General features: G+C 41.2%; 1 protein-coding gene across 7 annotated transcripts in view; it reads right to left on the minus strand.

Annotated features, from left to right (window-relative positions):
• TLN2 (talin 2) overlaps positions 1–19,296 on the minus strand; it is a 142,992-nt gene extending 123,696 nt beyond the window's left edge. Inside the window, exons 1-2 of one of the 7 annotated variants that reach the window (XM_063412984.1) lie at positions 19,158–19,294; positions 14,924–15,038 (exon numbers count right to left, since the gene is read on the minus strand). The gene's annotated coding sequence lies outside the window, so the exon portion shown is untranslated. Of the gene's footprint in view, positions 1–14,923; positions 15,039–18,289; positions 18,813–19,157 lie in introns of those variants that run through there. The other 6 variants (XM_063412981.1, XM_063412980.1, XM_063412979.1 and 3 more) reach the window with 6 other exon arrangements.
• Positions 19,297–19,515: the final 219 nt, after the last annotated feature.

The raw sequence follows: 19,515 nt of genomic DNA on the forward strand, positions 1-19,515 counted from the left end.
CATATGTCTAAATATTTCATTCTCATGCAACTCATTAATTCAGCATTGACATATTTAGGCTAAACTTCACACAGCAAACTAAGCAAAGAAATTACACTAGAGGCAGTAATGGAGTAAATATTGCAATCCAAAAAAGATTTTCAGTCTTCCTGAGTGTTAAAACATTGATGCTAAAACGTTAATTTGAGAAGAAATGTATCTTCTACAACTCAAGTGCTTCTTCATGGACCTCTTCTCCCTTTCAAATCACTAAAATTCACATTATACAAGTCTAAAAAATGTTTCTTTTTAATACTAGCCCTTGAAACTTTCAACATGCTTACCAAGTTAAAAGAATTACAATGTTTAAACAGGACTCAGAAGCTGCTGATGGTGTCATCCAGTGATGCAAATACAAAAGCAACCCTACATATGTGTGCAGATACAAAACACACACAGCGTACCCTTTACTCCTGACTGGTTTTATTACTCCCAACATCTGTAATGAACATGCCACTACAACATGTTGTTAGAGGTTGCAAGCATTAATTTACAAGTGCTTCACTTTTTACAAAAACCCCAAATTATCTAGGAAATGAAGTCATTTGTTGGTCTTGAAACTACAGCAGCCATCATTGCCATTCACTTCAGCGCTGCTCCTCTTCTAGGCAGTAAAGCTGGATGTTTCAAATGGTATCAGATATTCCCAGCATGAGCACCTGCCCTCCTGCCCTTCAATTCACTATTCTACACCTGCTGAGGGCAATGTACAAAATTTAATCTAAAATATTAGATTTTCCCTTTGATTAAAAGAAAATAAAGTGCATCAACAGCTTTCCTTCAGTTTTTAAGGCTCAGTAGAGAGAAGTACCTCACAAGCATGTACAAGTTATTTTAAGTCATTTCATCTCAAAAGTTTACACATAAGGGCAATGCTAATCTTATTTAAGAAAACTGAAGCCATGCCAGAAATAACTGGGGATTCAAACCAAATCTATTTGGGGATAAATCTATACAGGGATTCACTGTAATCTATTGATAGGTATCTATCTTACCCAAAGTCCTCACTGGAATGATCCTGTGCCTGCTGCCACCAGCAACCTCACTTTATTTGAGTATTTCTGACCTGTCAGAGATATTACTAAAATAGTACCTCAAACATCAAAGGCCACATTGAATTCTGAAGTCTCAGCACTGTAAGACTTCAGGAATCCACTGCATGGGAGCTTTGGGGAACACAGCACAGCCAGCACTGCTGTAGCACTGGATGAACTTGCTGCTCTCTTGGGGAATTTTTACAAGACCAGCCGTACCCAAAATGGGAAATTACAATCCCTGTATTTTTAAGATACAGAATGTAGTATTATGCTACAAAATTCCACAATGAATACTCAGAAATGCCTCTCCTTTGTATGTAGTGCCCACTGCAGATCAGGGATCAGTAAGGACTTGTAGTAAATTTGCATTTAAATACCAGCAGCACACTGTAAGCAGCACAGAATTCAGATTCTTTTCTATGGCATCTGGGTTGAATTAAAAGATGCTTCAGTTTGTGCATGTCAAAGTCCTTGCAGTGTTAAGTAAAAACTACTGCTCAGACCCAGCTTTCAAATGGTTACGTAGTCAGAGAAAGAGTACATTGCCAAGGAACTGAATATTGATAAGCTGGTCACTCAAAAATCATTACAGCCATCCCAGATGGAGCACACAAAACTGATTTCATTTCCATGCAGTTCAGCTATTTAATTACATGTCATACATCCTCCCAGTCTGATACTTGTACAAACATTCTGGTCTTTTGCTGCTTCTATCAGAACCAAAAAAAAAAAAAGAAATAGCTGATGGTGGTTAATACTTCTAAATCTGGTGCTCTATATCACCCCAAAATTTCCCTGTCTCAGGAGATAGTTAATGTTCTGTCACAACAATTACAGCTTACTAACGAGCACATATTCCACAATCTTCTTTCATTTCATACAGGACAAAATAGCCAATCCATGTATGGTCCATGTAAACAACAGCTTTGCCAAGAGAAGCAGATGAAGTTGAGCAGCTCCCCTCATGCACTGAAGGGTGCTGGAAAACGCACAACTGTAGCTGTTCCTTAATCTCAACAACTGAAGGTACAATCATCACTCATAACCTACTTGTGTCAATCACAGAGAAGCTGAACCAGACAAATCTGGTTTTACTTTGTCTGACATGAGCAAAAGGATGGAAAAGGATTGACATGAGCCTATGATAGATGATGTTTTTCAAACTAATTCTACCTTTGCCCAGAGTTATGTTGTCTTGTTTTGGGAAATGACATAAAACTACTACTTATGTCAAATCAATTTAACTAGCACATGAAGTCAGAGGCCAAGCCTGCCTTCATTCTCCCTTCAAAACTAGGTTACAGTGATGTACAAAATAATGGAATATCACTAATTATGCCCTGCCACACACCTAACAGATACAGAGCTTTTCACACTGCATTGCAGGTTTCTCATACAATCCACCAGAAACCTCTGACTAGGAATCCTGGGGTCCAGTGGAATTACTTGCAAAATCAAGTATCAATCATATAATCATATTTTAAATGATCAAATGCTTCCTCCCAACACATTCACACTTACTGAATTGCAGGGTTGAAGATATAAACAGTAGGACTTGAAGGTGAGGTGTAAATTGGCCACCAGTACCAACCTGCATTTGGCCAAAGATGTATTTTAGTAAGATAACTGATCAGCTGGTGAGTTACACAATATATATAATTAAACAGCTGAGAACAGTTAGCACTTCTAGTAGTAAATTAGAGTATATTTTCACTAACAGATAAAAGAGCTAAACTAACAGCTTTATCTAATAGATTTTTAAAACTATATTTAAATGTGGTCTTAAAGAAAGAACACACATGAAAAAGGTGTTTTGCCATTTATTTCAAGTGCTTCGCTTCCACAACACTATGAGAGCCAGAACCCTGTAAGAAAAAGCAATATGAACAAAGAAAAAAGGCTTGCCCTCTCAAGCTGTCATATACATGAGATTTCTTTTCTTCAAATTTCAGGCACAGTAGTGTTTCATTATTAACAGCTTCTCCTGATTTAACAGAGCCCAGAGGAATGCATGAGGCACACAAATTAGCACATGGGCACTGTTTCAGTACATACTGCAGCATCTCTAACTCCATTAATTAAAAAACAAAACAAAAGGACTTGTACCAGAGACACGTTACCTGCTTATGACCTCGAGTACAGAGTTTTTGGAATGCTACTCCATTTGCTGCAGCATGCTGAGGGCTGGAAGTCACAGAGCACTCATTGTAAGACATGGCTTTTACCAAAATAGAAAGCCATGAATGGGGCTTGACAGCAGGGGAATCCCCTTCCTTTTTACTGCTATTTATAACTGAAAGCAAGTAAGGTCATTTCCAATCTAACAGGCAGTTCTTAAAGCAACAACTTCTGCAAGAAAGGGAAAAAATGAAAGGTACAAGTATTCCAAACACAACATTCTTAGGCTTCATCTGCCAGCAAGACACACTGACCATTTCTACAACACAAATTAATAAAAGTCAACATTTAGTGTTCTGTGTAGAACACTTATTTTAATGCCAAATGCAGTGAACTTGGAAGTACCTAGCACTGAAATAAGGAGTAAACAAGGAAAACTAATACTGGCTTTCCCACAGCTTTTCAGCTGAAAGAAAGACTGGATTTTTGCATTGGTTGGGCTCATTTGACAATTTGGTTTGGCTGCAAGTCTGCTCCATCAAGCAGACTTCACTCCTCAGAAAGAACTTTCAAAAGGAATTCCCACTTTCTAGTTCAACCCAGAAAAAGTGTGCAAACTGATATACAGCATTATTTGCTTTCACAGAACAAAACTATCAAAACACACAGCTGATTAAAACTTTTGTCCCACTGTTAGGCAGAATCTCTCCTAACACTCTAACTCATTGAAATTTAAAATAATAAACATAAGAATGCTTTCAAATCTTGAAGGTTGAGAAGAAGAACACTGGAAGTCAACTAAGTCCTCTGTTAATAAACTGCCCAAATCATTTTCTTACCCATCTGTATCAAGCAGATAGATATTATACTACAGTCCACTTAAGCTACTGACTTCAGGAAAAACTGAAGGGTGGTCAGCAGTGTAGTTAATCTCATCAGGAAGCTCATTTGCAGATGTTTCTGCACACAAGAGGCTGTAAAACAGATTTCTGCACTGTTGGATGGGCCAGGAATTCATCACAACCACAACAATCAGTGGAGAGCTCTGCATTCTCTTTGATCACCTGAAGCAGGAAACAGTCTCTGAAACCATGTTTACCAGAGGACTTAATACAGAAGACTGATGAGAATTCTGTTCTTGAAAGTTGGCACCAGAAGTTTCACTCCTGATGAAAGGCTGTCATAAACTAACAGCATATCAATATAACTTTCCTTGAAATGAAACAAAAGGGTTTCCAGAAATTACACTAACTGTTAATGAGGTTCTCTTTCAAACACAGCTCCAAAGCAGAACAGAGATGAGGGGCCAGGAAGTTTGACACTAGTTGAATTAACATCCTGTTAAGTAGAGTTAACCTGCCCTAGGTCTTTCAAAAACCATATTTAAGAAAAAGATGACAAATCAGCATCTCAGCTTGCCAGTATTTTCTGTGTGCCCCACCACACACTGCGTGTCACACCCACAGCAAGGGCAGATTCCTCACTGGTTTGCAAACAACTGCTGCATGCCGAAATCCCACCCCTTAATGTGCTGTGACGGCAGAACTTATGCAAGATTCAATAAACACCAGTGCATGAATAAGATCCCTATTTTCACACAGAACAGACAATCTGAGCAGAAAACAGCATTAATGACAACTGCTCAATATGGATTCGTGATGCTGGAATAAAATAAAGTTACTTGGTAAGGAAAAGTTCTTGCAAGATTTGGAATTAGATATTTGTTGCCAAACATATCCCACGCTTAAAAACAAGGCTTCTCTTTAGTGTTAGCAGCAGGCAACTGGAAAAGATGTTCCCTATTAAGAGCAGCTGAGGAGGAACCAAAGAAAAGCAAGTGTCTGTCCTGTAACCTGACAACCTTCAAACAAAGAACTGTTTCTTACAGAAGGCAAGTGGTAGCTGCACACAGGAAATTATTTTTATGGTATTCATCCCAAGTGTTGAAACCCAAACCTTCCTAGAGGGACACATTTTTTTCCAAAGCCTTAATTTTAATAAAATAGGATTATGTCTTTAAAAAATAGAAAGACAGGATCCTAACTCTAGCAATGTGTAGAGCAATGAGGGTTTGCTCTGCAGACAGACTCTCACCTTCCAAGGAATGACCCCTTAACTGTCACAGGCTGCACACCAATAGCAGCTGGGAAGTATTTCAGTAATGCTTCCCACAGCAGCAGTTTGGGGGAAAAAATGCCCAAAAAGCCTGGGGTATGCTGGGAGGGGAGTGAGGCAGCACAAATTCAAGAACCAAATCAAAAAACCAAGATTGAAGAAGCTTAGTTTTGAATTTTAGGATAAAGAGTAACAGAATATAATTGAGATTGGATCCATTTTAATTTTAAGAATGCATAATATTTACTGCACACCAAAATGGGCTGCTCACATTCCAGGTGCAAGCTGCTGAGCAAGGTCTTTCCACTTTCTCTATTTGGCCATCAGAAACAAACAATTAACTTAAAATCATGCACTTAACAGTTCATCTTGGTTTTAATTTTAATCAAACTTACAACTTAGGAAATCCTAAACAAGGTACAAGTAGAGAGCAACCCACAATCGAAAAACCTATTCACAAGTTCTTCAAGCTGAAGTGTCATTAGTACTTAGGAAGCTGGAATAAACTTAAGTTATATGTCACTGCAAGTTAGGGTCAGTTACAAGACTGACAGTACAAAAAGAGAAATATATCCCTCGGGAACTGGACCATTTTTAACTTTGCCTGAATTGCTGTCAGTTTTTTTGGCGTTTTATTTTTAATAATGCAATAATTGGAATATATTAGGTTTTTTCCCTGAAAAAAAAATATACTTCTGCAAATTAAGAAAAGGCTTCTCACATTACTAATACTGGTGGGCAACATCCATTCCATGAGTTTCTCAAGTATCATCAGAATACAGCAATTCAGAATTGTTATTTCTGTCATGTTCAGTGAGTATATGAAACATTATTGGAGAATGGCATGAGAAAAAAGGGTAGAGGGATACAAGTTTAATAAAGCTTCAAATTCAAGCTGTAGGTCAGAATATGCCTTCAAAGTCAGTATTTCAAATTAAATTTTCAAATCCAAACTTGACACTTCAGGAACTCCATTTGCTGTGACACACAAAGTTCCTTTCCCCTTGCCCATCAAGGTTTCTGCCTTTACCTTTGACAGAGCAATTAAATGCCTGTAATGCTTCTGAGAAGGGTAAAATCCTGATTGTTCAGCCCTGTCTGCATATGCAGTGCCAGGAAAAAGCCATTCCCGGGCTGTCGGTGCAAACTGCACTGCCTGTGGCTGAAGCTGAGGCCCTCAGCCATGCACACCCACAGCCCAGTGGGTGCCCGGCTCTGACAGCCACAGAGGGGCTCCATGCTGGGGGAAAGTCTCAGATGAGAGGAGAACTTGGCCTTCAGCTATCAAACCCATTCTTCTCCAAAAGAGAAGGCAGGAATAAAAAATGGATACCAATAATTTATTGATACTGGGTATGCTACTGCATCATTCTATAGAAGAGAACATTACAACAATACTTCACATTTCAATTCAATGCCTGGACACTTTGTCACTGAAGCATAAAGACTGGTCCTTGTATCTGACTCACAATAACTCTGCTAAATTAATCAAAATTAACACCATGTACTCCTGGGTCTATTTATCCTTGCGAAGTCAAACAAACCATCTTGAAGTTATATTATCTCCACTTTGCAAAATAAGTGTATATTTATTCTTTCTGACCACCAGCACTAAATAAGTTAGTTTATTTTGATGTGAGGGTTGAATTACAGTAAGTAATCAACTGCCAAAGCCACAGGCTGTATTGGTACTCATTTATACAGATGTGACACATCATATATGTGCTCATTTTACAGACACGTTCCCTCAGCTGCTCCTCCTCACCCTCAGATTTCAATAGTGCTTCAATGACTTTGACTCATGCCTCTGTGTATAACTAAACGAAAATCTGGGTTCAGTAGATCAGAAGACATCAAGTACATGCAACAGAAAGCACAATTTCACTATCTCATTAATAACTTACATTGTCTTCAAGTGTAGTAACTGCCATACAGCAAGCTTATTCTTTTGACACTTTATGGAAGCAGCCCAGAGTACTATTAAAAATAGTACTTTTATTAAAAGTACAGATCCTTCTGAAGTAATTTGTAAAGTGTAATTCATCTCTGTAGACCTCCTCAAAGGTTTCCTACTTTTTTTTTTACTTGAACACTACCAGAGTGTATCTCTTGTAATTATAAACCTGGGGGTTGTTTTATATTGTATATAGTTTTCTATACTGCCTGAAGAAACACTTTTTTACCAAAACCCATAGGGCCTAGGAGTAACCTAGAGCCCTAGGAAGTCAAATGTAATTTCCTTAGTTTCCAAGATGCCATAATTAAACTATTACTATATTACTAATACTATTACTAAACTAACCTATTACTAAACTACTAATAATTAAACTATTATTAGTTCAATTTTTCCAGCTTGTATGTCTGTTAGGAGCATCTTAAAAAACAAAGTAGTCACACAGGTATCTCAGCAGGACAAGAATTTGAAACAGCAGCTCAGAAAATGCAGTCAGCTGGTTCAGTGTGAGAAGGTATTCAACATTTACATGTATCTCATAGAGATCTAGAAGTGGGCAAACTTCTTCCTTCCTGCACACTGTTTTATGTAGGACTAACCCTAAGTTCCTGAGTATTTGGAGTCATTAAACAGCAGACGATAAAGCAGGACAACAGGGCATGCACGGGAAAAGGAGAGCATGTGTGAGAAAACAAGGGGGTTTTTCCATTCAAGGATTTCAAAGCCGAGTTATTGGGAAATACCTTTTCTCAACTACCTGCTAAGCACTGTCTTTTGCCTACGTCATCTTCTCTCAAATAATCAACACTGCTCCTTTGTTCAGTTGCAGGAAACAATTATTGCAAGACTTGCCACCAAACAAGCCAAGAACTGACATTTAGAAACCTCCAGTATAAACAAACAAATTAGGTTGCAGCACCCTGCAGACTTTGCCATAGAATCTCAGAACAGTTAAACATATCAAGTTATTTCTTCCAGCTCAAAGAATCAAGCTCTTCTAACAGAAATACCTGCTTTGAGGGCTTTAGTTCCCTGTTAATTCTCCCAGGAAGATACAGCGCTGTATTATTCATTTGCAGTATAACACCTACGTTAGAGAACCTTAAGCACACCCGGGTTTCATTCCCCTTCAGTGAGATATCAGCCACTGGCCACTGTGTGTTGAACAGGTCATTTAAAGCTTTGCATGACAGAGAAGTATTATTTGACAAAGCAGGTAACAAAAGGATGCTGGAACTGCACAAAGTCTTGTCCAAACCCTGTCTTCAGTTAGCTATTGGTCAGGATTTCTGCCTTCCACATGTCACTAGAGCTTTTTGCTGAACACAGGTTCCTTGTTAACAATCCCCTGTGCTTCCAGACTGTGGGACTTGTACCAAGATCTGCATCCCACTTGAGTTTCATTTCATTGTTCCCAAGACATCCACTATGGAACCAGAGCACGGCTAACAGTGACCCAGATCCACCCGTTTACATTCTTCACCAAGCCTTACAATGGTTTTTTTTTTTTTCATTCAAATAACCAAGTTTAACCCCATTTTGCATCAGATGCTTTGTGGAGAAGGAGCTGGTTTCATGCCAGCACTCCGTAACAACGGGAAGTCCAAGAGAGAAGGCCAGACTGGGCTGCCCTACTGGCCCCAACTCCTCCACCCCATGTGCAGCTGTTTCACTACCCAGTGGTCACTCACACCAACCAAAACACGAGATTGTCTCCAAAGCTGTCAAAAGGCAGCGTTCCAACAGCTCCCAACAAGACACTCCTGCTCCTCAGGCAAGCCTCATTATACAAATACTAGGCTTTCATTAGCCTATTACTTATAAAGAAGCATTTTCCTGTTGCTTAGTTGAATATCCCATGAATGTTGCCAGAAGAAAACTTTTCTAATTCTAAGCTACTTGGAGATATCTAAAGTAAGAATTGCTTAGATTCAAACGGCAACTCCTAGCAAGGATGAGTATTTCAAGCATCTGTAGACTTACCAGGAAGACAAAACTCCTACTAAACACTGTTTAGAGCCCCAGAAGGAAGACAAATTTCACTTGCACAAGTCTCTAGCACCCTGATTCACTCATCACATGTCATGGGAGTTACATCTCGTAGAATACGTGTAAAGAAAAATGTTACAAATAAAAGAAAGCGAAATTAGAGACTTCTTACAGAACGACTCAAAGTCAGAAGGAAATAGCAAAACTATTGAAGACATCAGAACAAGGGTTGATACAAAATACAGCTGTTCTATAAGGTCTGTTTCTGTGATGACATGGTTGCTTTCTGTATCTAGTCATAATAACACAAAGAGTATTTGACAAGCAGTAATACAGTTCTGGTTAAAATAATGAGAGATAAACATGAAGCAAGAAATTTGGCATGTGTGTATAGTCCAGAATAAAAAACTCAAAACAATCAATACAAGCTACTAGAAATCTTCCGTCTTTACAAAGCTGTAACTATAGTTTGCAGTTTTCTAAAATGCTTTTCTCATTTTTCTTTCTATTCTATCATTATCTGTCTTCATTCTACATTTCTTCCTTTGGTTTTAAGAGTCTTGTAAACAACTTTTAAAAACCAACTCCCTGCTTTATCTTCTTTTTTTACCCAAAACACAATTATCTGCAACCCCACCTTGCCTTTGCATCTTTTCAGAGGCTAAAATTGTATTTCACTCCTTGGCAGCTCCAGAAAGATGAGCTGTACATGAAAAGATACACTTTTTGGGTGGGTACCAAGACAGCACTGGTGCTTGATAGCAGATGTTTTGCAGGTACTTGGAATTTATCTGCTGTAGCCTCAGGCAGGATGGGATGGGAACTACTCTGTGTTGGCTGCTGTAAGCCAGCAAGAAAAATTGCTGTCCCCTCTAACAAGTCCCCATGCAAAGAAAACCAAAACCAACAAAACTCACCAAAACAAAACTTCCATTATTTAGGAATGCTTATTTCTAGAAGTTTAAGCGGCACAGCCTAAGACCACAATTCACAAAGGCTTGCTTATAGAAATTTGCTGTCACAACACACGTGAACCATGTAACTAAATACCCCATTTTCAAATATGTGAACATGAGATAAATACGGCTAGGAATTCTAACCAGGGAAATACACAAATGGTTTAGGGCCTTTAGGGCCTTCTACAGCTGCAGATCTTGCTAAAATCACCTCTGATCCTGAAGACTCTGAAGTGTTACTATGCCACATACACAGATGCCAAGACAGATCCTCTTTTTGCTTCAAAATCCATATGCAACAACTGACTTCCTATTCCCAGTGAAAGCTACTTGTCACACACATCATAAGGTAAAATCAACAATCTAATCAGAGCTGACAAAAAGTGGGCCAAAAAAATGGAATTATGACGATAACTACTTGAAATATGGATTTACATATACCATCAATAACAATGAACCTCACTCTAAATACACATTTTACCTTGACACATTACATAATGATAATATGAAGCCATCATGATCAGCAAGACATCTAAAAACTAAGTACCCAGGGAGGTGAGGACAAATCTTTACAATTTCTTCACATTATGTGATACTTTACATAGTGCTTCACTTCAAAAAACCCCAACTACCTGAACTTAATGGCAAATCTTCAGAAGCCTTTTTTAAGGTTTCTTACCTTACTGCAGAAGAGATAAAGGCACATAGCATTTGGTCTTCCTACTGCAGTAAAAATGGCTGAAATAATAAATGGAAGACAATATGGCATTCCTTTGTCAGCAAATGCTGCTGGAAGACTCACAGAAAACAGCTGAAGATTTGAGGAAACAAGTATTAGAACAAATTCTGCAGTGTGGGAGGTGTGCTGCACTGCTGGCTGACCTCACAGATGTTTGTGACATGCCTCATCTTAGGGTATATGCTGGATTGTTCCAGCAGTGAAATGCACTGGGAACTTCTCTCTTGCGAGTCACTCCAAGAACAATGTACCAGAGTAGACTCGACAGTAAATTATTTCTTTAACAGAAACACTGTTTTATGAGAAAACTGTGCAAGCACACACTTTTGTGATTTTATCTGTAACCTTCACACTGGAATTCTTTAATTTTTTTATTCCAGTTAAAGCAGTCACTCCATAACCACACATGAAATTCCTTCACCGCATCATTCGTACATAAATAAACGAACACAGCAATGCTGGAGGCAGAAGTGCACCAAGTGCTACAGGATGTGATTGATTATGTAACTTTATAAAAATAAGATCTTTCAGCAGCAGAATACCTTGTAAAAAGGGAGCTACCATGAAATTCCCACAATAAGTTTTGCTAGTTATCTTGTGGCAAAGGGCTTAAAAGAGTTGTTAAACGTAATGACACACCTTGTCTTTTTTTCCTGCAAAGGCAACTGTTCAAAGCTGGCTGATCTTTTCTGTGATGACAAGGGGCTGTCAGCATTATCTTACTTAGCAGATATTTTCAAATAAATACACACCTAAGGTGTCCCTTCAAGGTGAAGCTGACGTTTTAATAGGGAGCAAGAGAGTAACTGCTTCCCAGAAGCAACTCACTTTACAGAGGCTGTTTTGAAAACAGATGTTTGGAAATGTTTCCACCGAAAAAACCTCCCGTAAAAACCTCCAAATGCTGTACATAACCTCCTAAACTTTAAAATATTTTCAAAAACCCCAACATTGTTTAAAACTCTTCCAAAAGAAGGGCTTCAGGAAAAGAGAAGGATGCAACATCTTCCCATTAGTCTGCAAGAAGAACTGATTGACATCAGGGAAGGTGGGATTTAATAGATGAATCCCAAGAAGTATCTCTGCATAGTATGGGATTGGAAAATTAGTATCATTATTTAGTAAGCACAACAACAGTGTACTTCCACTCGGATCTGTCTTTGTGAGGTGACTTATTTGGCTAGGAAAGTAATTAAAACCAAGTACTGAAATAAACTGAACCTAGAACCAGCCCTTAAAATGGCTATATACAAGTGATGAACCAGTACTTAAAAAAAAATTGAGAGGCATGTTCAATCACATAGCTCTCACTAAGTTATTCCTTAATGAAAGTAAAAAACAGGTTTGTTAAAAAATAAAACAAATTTTCTAGCTATTTGTCTTTTCCTTTATTAATATCTAATTTTTGTGTTTGTTCTGCAATGTGTATAATAATAGTATAGTAGTATGTGTGCAAATCTATAAATAATACATATAGTTTTGGGGTGTGTGCTCACAAATCTTTTACTGATAAGGGTGTGAGATCAAAAAAACTCTTTCAAAGCCATTGCCTTAAATGACCTGATAGGCTGGCAATATCATCCCAGAGAAGTCAAGGCAATGGCTGATTACACTAAGACCCACTGGTTTTAGTTTTCAATATAAAGTACTAGAGGACTTTTACCCTCATATGCAGATGGCATTTGTAACGCTTCAAGCTGCAATTTATGCCTGAAAAGGAATGATAATAGCATTGAGGCAGGAACACATAGTTCCCACACAGATATTCACACTCATTACTGAGCCACTTTTGTAGCCTGGCCTTACAGTTGCCCCTGTTGCGCTCTGCTTGGTTCTTCAAACCACACTCACCCTTCCTCCTCTTGCAGGCTTCCTCTGTCTGTGTTCAATAACCTCCAACTGCAGAACTGCTGCACAAGTAGCTCATTTTAACCACACCCTGGTACCACAATCAAGGTGTTTTTCTGCCTCATCTCTTCATCACCGAAGCCCTGCCATTCCCTTGGGAGTGATAATACAGAGTCAGCTAAAGCCCTGACATGAAAACTCTAAAAATACATTCTCTGCCTAGCACAGAGAACAGATTTGCACTCACTCACACACAACCTGTGATGCATTTGAACTGACCCCGGACATATCCAGGTCCACTACACATAAAGGCCTCAGACAAAACTCATTAGATCCCCTGCAACCCCTCTTCAAAGTCTAGATTTGTTCTGTACTTAATCTGTAGTCTGGTCTGCCCAAACTCATAGACGAAGTTAACTACCCTTTCTTCACAGGTTTCAGTCTTCTGTACACACACCTACACTCATCAGCTGTGTTTAAGTCTCATCAGTACCACAGTGCAGCTGAACAGACAACCCAGCAATCAACTTGGCTTATCTGGACCTTACTCACATCTGTCAACACAGTCACTGATTTTTTTTTAATTAAAAACCCCAAATATTCCTCAGAGTTGGTACATACTACAACATCTTGCGTTCTTGCCTGGGGTCTGTACATCCTCAGCTGGTGCATATAACATTTGGAAAGACTACTTTAAACATCACAACAGAGTGATCTCATTTCCCACAGCCTTCGCTTTTTTCAGCTGAAGCTGGACATTTATCTCTTCCTCCCTGAAGCCTTTAGTGGTACCCTGACCCAGGAGACCCCACTGGTTCCTTTTGCTTGACCCTGCATGGTGGCTGTGCAGGAATGACTCCCCCAGGGAGTTCAGATGCCCTTGTCAACAGATGCATCCTTATACCACAACAAAAAAATCAGCTAAGAAAATCTTTCAGTCACAAATGATACAGAATTACAAGAATTGTGAGCTACAGTCAACTGAAATATTCAAGTTGGGCTTCCTGATTTCATTTATTCATATATTCATTTACAGGCCCATTGCTAAATCTTGATTCTGTCATGGTATCTAAAGATTTATTGTGTCTAAGGATCATGCCCATCAGTCCTACACCACCACCACATTCCTGACAGCATCCTCCTAGAGGTCTTTTCTCAAACAGGCACCATCACTTCTGTCATTCTCTGATAATCTTTCCTGCTGCTGTTCTGTCTGCCAAATGCCACATTGCCATTTCCTGCTACACAGCACTTGGCACATGTAAATTGAACAAAGGTAAAAGGTACTCACTGTAAATTACTTTAAGCTTAATTAATGTTTCCAGCTGTACAGATTCAAGCCAGCCATTTTTGGAACTGTTTTATGCTTATATTTACGTCAACTATACACAAAGTTTAAATCTCACATTCCAGAAAAGTCAGAATTTGCCTGCTAGTACAGAACTTGACTGAAATCAAACCACAGGACAGGCTGGACTTGAGGTTGCTAAGACAAAGGGCTGCTTACCACATTACAGACATCAACTCTCAAGAAATGTAAAGAGAGATTATATGAAAATAAACAATAGGTAATAAAAAAAGGATTACACAAGGAAGACTTTAAGTGGAAGACAATGCCATTGTTTAAGAGGTTCTCACACCACTACACCAAATACTTCAGCAAAACACTAAACTCTTCAATATTTTAGAGCAACAAATCTACCACAGCTGGCAAATGTAAATTGTTATTCAACTCAAGAAAGTAATCAGCCCATGTAGTACCATTGATTCTTTATCACCTCAATTGTTATTTGCTGTGATTTAGAAGACTGAGTCTCCTGCTTGTTCCTGGGTTATATGTCACTTTTTCGTGAAAATAAGAAATCTCAGCCTTGCAAAAGTTGCCATAGAGAAAGACACAAGGTCCATTTACAATTCACTTCAGCCCATACTTTCTTCCTGCTGCCCAAACACAGAAAGATGAGCTACCTACAGAGAATGAAAGGAAGGCAGTTTGAAGTGCCAGCCTGGCCCATCTTGGCAGGAAATCAACTGGTAGCTGCCAAGTAAAGGGACTACAAGTAAGTCAGCACTGTAATACTGTAAAGATATTTTAAGACAAGACTTACTGTTGTATAGTCACCCTCACCTTGTGAAGTCAGTCAGTGCATTTTCTAGCTTTATGAAGATGCTTGAGTAAAAAAGGTGCTGGAGCTTTGAGAACTGAGGGGGTGGATCTCTGGGGATGAAATTCCAGCTTGCAACTGGAAGTGGAAAATATCAAAATGTTATCACAATTGCTTCAAGTATGCAAGCTAATTCAAACTCAATTCCAAGATAAGCATGTGTGCACACAGCACACCCAGGGAAATGGTTCTCTGACTACTGTGAAATGGATTTTCAGCAGCATTAGCAGGGACAGAAAGCTATAAAATTCATTGTACACAGTTAAAAGTCTGGTGTTAGAACAAAGCACAGGGCTCCTTACCACCTCCTCATCCTTCTCATCCTCAAGCATCCCAGCCTCACTCCACAGGTGGAACTCCCTGCACCCAGAGACAAAAGGCACAATTCTGTAAACCCTGATCAGACCCAGGATTGCACCACATGCTGTGGATCAGCACTTACACATCTAAGGAGCTCAGGTTACCTCCAAGGCATTCTTCGTGTAAGAGGAATAGACTGTTTAATCACAACAATAAAAATAAAGTACAAAAGAGCTTAAGACACAGCATGATGTCCATAATCATAATCTCATCCACAGAGCTGCAAACCCTAGATTATTTATCTTAACATAGCCTCTGGAAGTTGTAAGACAAACTACTCTGAAAAAAACCCTCTGCTTTATCATTTGCAACTACCTTGCCCTAAAATTTTTGCAGTTCAATTTACTGTATATTTTTATAACCATATGTGGTCAAAAGCAGAACCCTGGAAGCAAAAATCTGCATCCTCCTTCAGGACTACCTGAAACTGCAATTTCCACCTCCATTTGTCCCAAGTGAAACACTAAACTCCAAAAGTAAACAAATGTAACATAACACTGCTTTATTAAGACAGCCTCCCCCATTTGCAACAACACCCAACATTTTGCTTGCTGTTCTCAATTTGCATCAGCATTCTATTGTCTGTAGAAACATGCAGAAGCAGACTTGCCAAAAATTTTAAAGATTCAAAAGCAGGGAGGAGAAGAGAATTTCTGAAAGCTGGTACAGTGGTCTGTAAAGACATTCACACTTCTTACCTAATTAGGGCCTGGTGCAAAGGCAGCATCTGGAAAACACTGCTTAGCAAGAAACTCTGCATATTAAAATAAATAATATCAAGATGTCTACACATTTGGCAGCTTACCAAAATCTCTAGAGGTCAGATAGGACTGGCAGCTGAGAATCATCTCAAATGGTGTTTTCAGTACTATAATGCTAAAATTATGGATTGGAGGGGTACTTCAGCAAATGGTATCACTCATATTTCATGAGCATGCAATACTGATATTCCAACAGTTATCTGACACTACAATGCCACAAAAAGGAATGGAGGTGAGATGTTTAAACTGCTGTCTAGATGTGGTGACTAATTAAGTACTGTCATTTTTGCACGCCATCTAGACTGCATTTGCACAGGTTTAAGGGATAAAGGATTAAGGATATCATACAGGTAAGCATATAAAGTAACAATCCAAATATTAATACCTCAAAATATCCTTGCTATGTGGAGTCAAATCTTTGTAGAAACAACACCAAATAAAAGGAAGTTCTCACAGCAAAACTTCTAAGTCATCATGCAGTTCAAGCTATGCCACAGCTAGACAGTTCTTTCAAGCCCACTCCAAAATAAGACTTGAGTCTACCATAGTGGTGTTTCATACTGATAGTTAGATTTATAACTGTAGATGGATTTCCTAATATAAGTAGAATTCGGTCATTGCATTAGCTGGCAAATAATGAAAGAAGTCTAAAACTGTGAAACAACCCAAGCTTGGAGTAAAATTACTTAATCCATTGCAGTTCAAATGCAAGTTCATCTTTCCCAATATTGTCTGCTTGTAACCAATCTTTCCATCACATAAATCACAAAACCCCTCACCCTCTCAGGCACTACTACAGTGCAATGGCAATGCTTCAAATCAACTTAAATTAGGCTGTACTACGTTCCCTGACATGATATCATGCAACAGATGTTACTCTAAAAACACAGAGGATGATTATTCAGGATAAACTCCTGTAATCTGAATGGTAAAATGAATAGGAATCCTATATGAAATGGCCGTAGACTTTATCTAACTTTATAGTGAGATTTAGAACTTGAATATTATCCAAGTTTACCATAGTTAACCCACTTAGACTGGCAACCAGAAACAAGTGGCATTCTTATCTTACATAAGCTCAATAATTTTGTCATGAACAGATAAGCTAGAATTCCACTTAACCCTTTCGTTGTGCGGTGACCAGTGAGTTAAATGAGCCATTAGGAAACTCAAATGAAATGCACTTCCAAGAGGCAAGAGACACTCCCCCTCCCTCCTCGGCTGCGTGGTAACCTTGAATCTCCCTTGAAAATGTCACATTATGAAAATTAAAGCAGGAATGGTAGTTCAGCCAACTTAACTCACAGTTAACGTGTCTAACAGCGGCTCTGTTGGAAGTAGGGCTGACCATTACACAATATAGATATAAAAGCTGTTCATATACTACAATTTGTAAGGTATTTTTAATCAACACTGGCAGCTTGCATTACTACTTAAACCACAATGCCATGAACATACAACTAAGTCATGTTTTACATAAGCAAGAGCAATCTCAGAACTGTGTTGCTTCTTTGTTTTTAAATCATAGGGACACTGTTCCATAGCCATTGAGCTCTTTTGATAATGCAGAACTCCTCAACACCTCTAAGTAACATACTTCCAAACTTGAAATTTCATGTGGCTCAAACTTGAAATTTCATGTGGCTCAAACTTGAAATTTCATGTGGCTCAAACTTGAAATTTCATGTGGCTCAAACTTGAAATTTCATGTGGCTCAAACTTGAAATTTCATGTGGCTCAAACTTTGCTCCAAAATAGAGGTCTACAAAAAGAACTTCAAGAATATTTGGAGGGAAGTGGACAATTGTTTGTCAACAGGCGTTTTTCAATCAATGAGCATTTCCACAATCTTTCTAACTAGATGTCACAGCAGCATTTTAACACACAAAAAGTAAAGCCCAAAACACCTGAAATGGCTGGTCAGCAGAACAAAAGCGCTATAGAAGGTGAGCATAAAGCCAGCAGAGGCCCCAGCTCTCAGTAAGGTGTTCCCACGCAGTGCCACTGCGCCGGGGCTCTCCAGACACCCAAAGGCAAGCCTGCACGCAGAGATAGATATGTGCTGGGAGGGCACGGGACAAACAGAGGTACCGGGACACACAGACGGACCCCAGCCCGGGACTCGGGCAGCCCCGCTACAAGCACACAACGCCGCCCAGCACTAAGGGAGGTTTTGTGCTTTGCTGAGCCCCGGACACGAAGCCTCACCGGGGCAGGTAGCCGGGAGCCGCCGGAGCCTCGCACGCCGCAGGCCGGCCCGGAGAACAGGGACGCTGCGGAGCAGCCGCCCACCCATGCCGGTGTGCGCTGCGCAGGGCGGCCGCGTCCTGCCCTCCCCGCCGGGGTGGCCCTGCGGGACCGCCCTGCGCCCAACCCCAGCCGGCCCACCGGCCTCGGGGGGAGATGCCGACAGAGACACACACACAGATACGGATTCACGCGTATGCAGACGCGGCAGGATCGTCCTTGGGAGGTCGTCACTTCACTACGTATTGCGAAAAGGTTTTTTCTACATCACGGTGGCCAACAGCGCCCACAGCGAACAGCTCCGTTCCCTGGGCAAACCCACCTCCGAGCCGGCCACGCCGCGCTCCCCCCGGCGTGATGCGAGGGGCCGGCCACCCCAGCACCTGCCTCCTATTCCAGCCCTATGCGGCCCAAGGAAATCCCAAAAGAGCGTTGTTTCCCTCTCATCCCGGCCCGGCTCCTGAGGAACGATAGGTGAGCCGAGGCCGCTCTCCCCTTCCCGGGGCCCAGCCCACACGGCACGGGGCCGGGCTGTTGCTGTCCTCCTTGGAGCCGGCAACTTGTTGGGCGGGCAGCGCTGCCCGCGGGCGAGCCTGTACGGGGGAAGCAGGCACCGACGACCGGCGGCTGCTGCCGCTCGGAGACAGCCAGCACCGGGAACCCCGCACCGGGAACCCCGCACCGGGAACCCCGCGACAGCCGAGCGGCTCCGCGCTCCCGCCGCTCAGCCCCGCGCCGAGTCTTCCCCCTCTCGGCAGCTCCGCACAGACCACACGCTCTATGCAATGTGCAAAGGCAGGGCAGGACGAGGGTCCTCGCGGGCTCCTACCGGGGACGCTGTTACCGTGGCATTGCGGAGCGCCTAAGCCCCGCCGCTCTCTCGCTTCCTTCCTCCTCCCCGCTCGCCTCCTGCCCGCTCCCGCCGGCTCCGCCGCCGCCCGCTGCTGCCGCCGCAGCGGACTCCAGGCGCAGACCCCCGCCGGGGAGGGCAGGAAGCGCGTCATCACTCCGGGCCGCTCCACCGCCCTCCGCCCGGCCCGCTCTGCTCTGAGGGACCCGCGGCTCCCGCCCCGCGCCCGGAGCCCGCCTCAGCTGAGGGCTCGGAGGTCCCCCTTACCTGCGCCTGAGGGAGAGGCACCTCCGCCGGCCGCAGCCCTCACCCGCGCGGTGAGGTAGCGTCGTTCTCG

The sequence above is a fragment of the Prinia subflava genome, chromosome 15 (assembly GCF_021018805.1).
Source record: "Prinia subflava isolate CZ2003 ecotype Zambia chromosome 15, Cam_Psub_1.2, whole genome shotgun sequence".
NCBI lineage: Eukaryota > Metazoa > Chordata > Aves > Passeriformes > Cisticolidae > Prinia > Prinia subflava.